We start from the raw sequence: 4163 nt of genomic DNA on the forward strand, positions 1-4163 counted from the left end.
CTGGCCTCGCCGGCGTCCGTCCCACCCGCTCCAGATCGGGAACCTGGGAGAAGATGCGGAGAGGTAGGGGCCTCCCCGTCGCTCACCGGCACTCGCCGTCGGCCGCATCGATCTAGCCACCAGCAGGACGCTCTAACTTCTTCCGGGGTCTCCTTTTCTTCGTCCAGATTGCGACCAGCAGCACCCCCGAGAGAGAGAGGGGGGGGGCTTGGGGAGGTCGATGACGAGGGTGGGCTAGGCCATGGCGGCAGGGAGGACGTGAGAGAGGAGGCGGAGATGGGCGGCGTGGGGCGAGGTGGGGCTTGGGGAGGAAGCGCGAGAAGAGGGAGGCGGCCGCGGGGGTCTCTAGGTTCCTTTTACCCAGGCCACGATTGGCGAGGACGCGCTGCACACCTCGCGTACCAAAAACTGGAGAAAACTCACATGGGTCGCATGACCCCACAGCCAACGAGCCCCACCCGTCATCCTCTCTATAAGCTTACATTAATGTGAGAAAAAGCCAACGGTTGACCAGCTGCCAGCAGCCAAAAAAGTACTGTGGTGAATTCATCCTGCGGTGAAGAACGTCTCGCGCGAGGAGTGCCCTTGGAATGGCGGGTACTCTAGCGTGGTTTATATGTTAGATGGAATGGCGGGTACTCTAGCGTGGTTTATATGTTAGATCTGTCACTGATGTGTCACGCTGTCGGGCAGCCCGTGTTGGCGTAGTATAGGCGAATGCCAAGCAAATTGCCCAACATGTGATCCTTATTGCCCGCCTGCATCAGCAACGGAGCTACACGCATAGAGGGATACTTACCTTACACACAGGCGTGCCGTGCTCGCCACTATTACTTTCCGTTCCAAATTACTGGTGGTCAGATACATGTGAATCTAGATAAATCTAAAACAGGTAAGTCGGGACAGAGGGAGTATTCCATAAAGCTTGATCAGTGTTGTTGAGATGAAATGATGTGCTGGTGTACACTGTCTCTTCCACCTACTAGTCTATGCGCAATGAAAAATTATACTCCAGTACGAGTTAATGAACGACCAATTTGGGTAAACCCTGCTGACCTTTCGGCATTGTGTTCTCCCTCGATCGCACCCCCTTCACCCCAACCTGCAAACTGCGAAGTGAAATCCTCGACTAGGCAACCAATCCGGCCATTTGTTGGTTGTTTATCGATCTCATCTGGTAGCCCACAGAGCTCAGGATGGTTGGGCAATATCATCCCCAAATTAGTCTCAACTTTTGAACCATATTACTCCCTCTGTAAACAAATATAAAATGCTTTAACGTCGTACATCTGTTTACAGAGCAAGTAGTAGTAGTATATAACAAGCAGATGATGCAAATCAATGTGGTCATGGAGAACAAATATATAAGAGTTATTCTGCCGGTACTGCTTCTTCTAATGGGACCGACATTCGGTTTCTCTTGTTGGCATGGTCAGCTTCGTCCTAGAAGTCATCCCCAAGAAAGCCATCGTGACCATCGCTTGTCTTCGTGCTCGCATCAAAGCTCCTTGCAAAGAGCATCCTACTTGCAAGCACCATCAAGGTTGACATCACTTAGCAGGTGCTCCACCTCCTTGATTCAGGCTATCGCCACCGTAGTTGCCAGGGCCTAGGGGCAGCATTTTTGTATCCACCACCACTGTGACGCCCCCGATTTAATCTTACACTAATTATACACGCAAATGTGTACGATCAAGATCAGCGACTCACGGGAAAATATCACAACACAACTCTAGACACAAATAAAATAATACAAGCTTTATATTACAAGCCAGGGGCCTCGAGGGCTCGAATACATAGCTCGATACACAAGAGTCAGCGGAATCAACAATATCTGAGTACAGACATAAGTTAAACAAGGATGCCTTAAGCAGGCTAGCACAAAAGCAACAACTATCGAAGAGGCAAGGCCTCCTGCCTGGGACCTCCTAACTACTCCTGGTCGTCGACGATCTTCACGTAGTAGCATCCATCGGCGGTGGCATCTGGCTCCAGGGGTCCACCATCTGGTTGCAACAACCGGAAAGAAGAAAGAAGGGGGAAAAGGGAGTAGCAAAGCAACCGTGAGTACCCATCCAAAGTACTCGCAAGCATTGGATCTATACTAAATATGCATTGGTATCAAAAGGAAGGTTTATATCTGTGGACTGATCTGTAGAATGCAGAATAGAGGGGGAAAGGCCTAACCTATCGAAGACTAGCATCTTCAAGCAGCTCCAAGTATCTTGCAGCATGTAGAAGAGTAAAGAGTAGCATTTTAATATTTAACAAGCATGTTGTAGTATCAACGCCTAGAGATCCTTCCTCGACTCCCTGCGAGAAAGCAATCCCGGGGCCACATATCCATCACATATCTCAAGTATCCATTTCTAGTTATATAAGATCCGGATACAAGTCTGAACGTCCATTACCGTGAACACGGTATTCGAATATCTATCTTCCCTGCAGGGGTGCACCACGTTACCCAACACGCTCGATCACTCTGGCCGGACACACCTTTCTGGGGTCAATGCCCGGCCTCGGAAGATCAACACGTCGCAGCCCTACCTAGGCTCAGCAGAGAGGTCCCCGCCGGTCTACATCCTAAGCACCCGGGGTCTTGGGCCCATCGCCTGCAGCACTCCGGGTCGTTGCGCGCAGGGTGAATACTAGCACCGCCTCGGATGGCCAGCACGATCCGACCGTGCCGCACTGCTGAACTGGACGTCTGACAAAGCTTCGGCTGATACTGCGACGTCGAGGCCCATATCTATTCTCGCGTGGTGGTTAGTGCGTAAAGGCCAGAGGCCAACTCAGAACAAATACCCAAACCTGTTAGTGCATTGGGGGCTCGCGGAGACGAGCAGAGACTCATGATAACGTGACCCCATCGCCCCGTCTCGTGGACTTACGACAAGGGCCCAGACTGCCCGGCCGTGCCACATGGAAAACTCGCGGGTGCTCAATGGGCCTGCCCGACTTTCACATCAACTCGCGGGTACCCCTCAGGGCCGACCCGACTTCAACAATGGTCTCAAGTAAAGTCAAGGTAACTGTGTGTCCAGACATCAAGGGGAAAACCCGAGGAATCACCCCCGATGGATTCCACTCAATGTAATCATCAAGGTGAATGTAAGAGGGACCACCCTCGAGGTTCACACTTGAGGTGTTGAACGACAAGCCGTATCGGGAATGGTGAAAGAGGAAATCACCCTCGATGACCACGACTGAATAGCTACACTACAGAATTATCATCAGGAGTGTGTTATGAGGGATCACCCTCGGCACTCGATAGTAGCTCTGCAGAGTTGAGCAACTAAAGGGGCGTGATGTGATGTGAGGTGTCGGGCTCTGGTCGTCGATCACGTCGATCGAGGCATTGATGATGAAGCAGGGGCAACAAGGACAAGTGGGGATCACTAATGGATCACTAGCCAACCTATACTAAGCAGTTTAGGATAAGCAGGTAGGTAACAATAAGCAGGTACAAAAGCAGGCTATGCATCAGAATAGGAGCAAACAATAACAGTAGAAAAATCTAATGCAAGCATGAGAGTATAGAATGGGCGATATCGGGATGATCAAAGGGGGGCTTGCCTGGTTGCTCAGGCGAGAAGGAGGGGTCGTCGTCGACGTAGTCGATCACTGTGGCATCGGCAGCCGTCACGGGGTCTACCAAAGAGAAGAGGGGGGAGAAAACAATAAATACATAGCAAGCAAGAGCATAACAGGACAACAGGCAGAGCTAGACGTGTTCTAACGCGGTGCTACACAATAACGGCGAAGGGTGATAACATCCGGGAAGTTTTTCCAAAGTTAGGCATTTTTGGACAGATGAAACAGAAGGGAAAGGTTGCATGTTTTCTATGATAGGGACATGTGGCAGACGAACGGATCGCGTATTCGAATTCGTCTCGTCGTTCTGAGCAACTTTCATGTAGAAAACTTTTTCATCCGAGCTACAGATTATTTTCTATGATTTTTCAAAGATTTTAATCAATATTCTGAAATTATTTAAATTAACAGAAAGGAATTACTACATCAGCATGACATCATTGTGACATCAGCAGTCAACAGGACGGCTGACCAGGTCAAACTGACCAGTGGGTCCCACCTGCCATAGACAGTGGACTAACAGAAGTCTAAACTAACTAAAAAGAAGTTAATTAACAGCTGGGCCCCAC

This window comes from Triticum dicoccoides, chromosome 1B (assembly GCF_002162155.2).
Source record: "Triticum dicoccoides isolate Atlit2015 ecotype Zavitan chromosome 1B, WEW_v2.0, whole genome shotgun sequence".
In the NCBI taxonomy this organism is placed as follows: Eukaryota; Viridiplantae; Streptophyta; class Magnoliopsida; order Poales; family Poaceae; genus Triticum; species Triticum dicoccoides.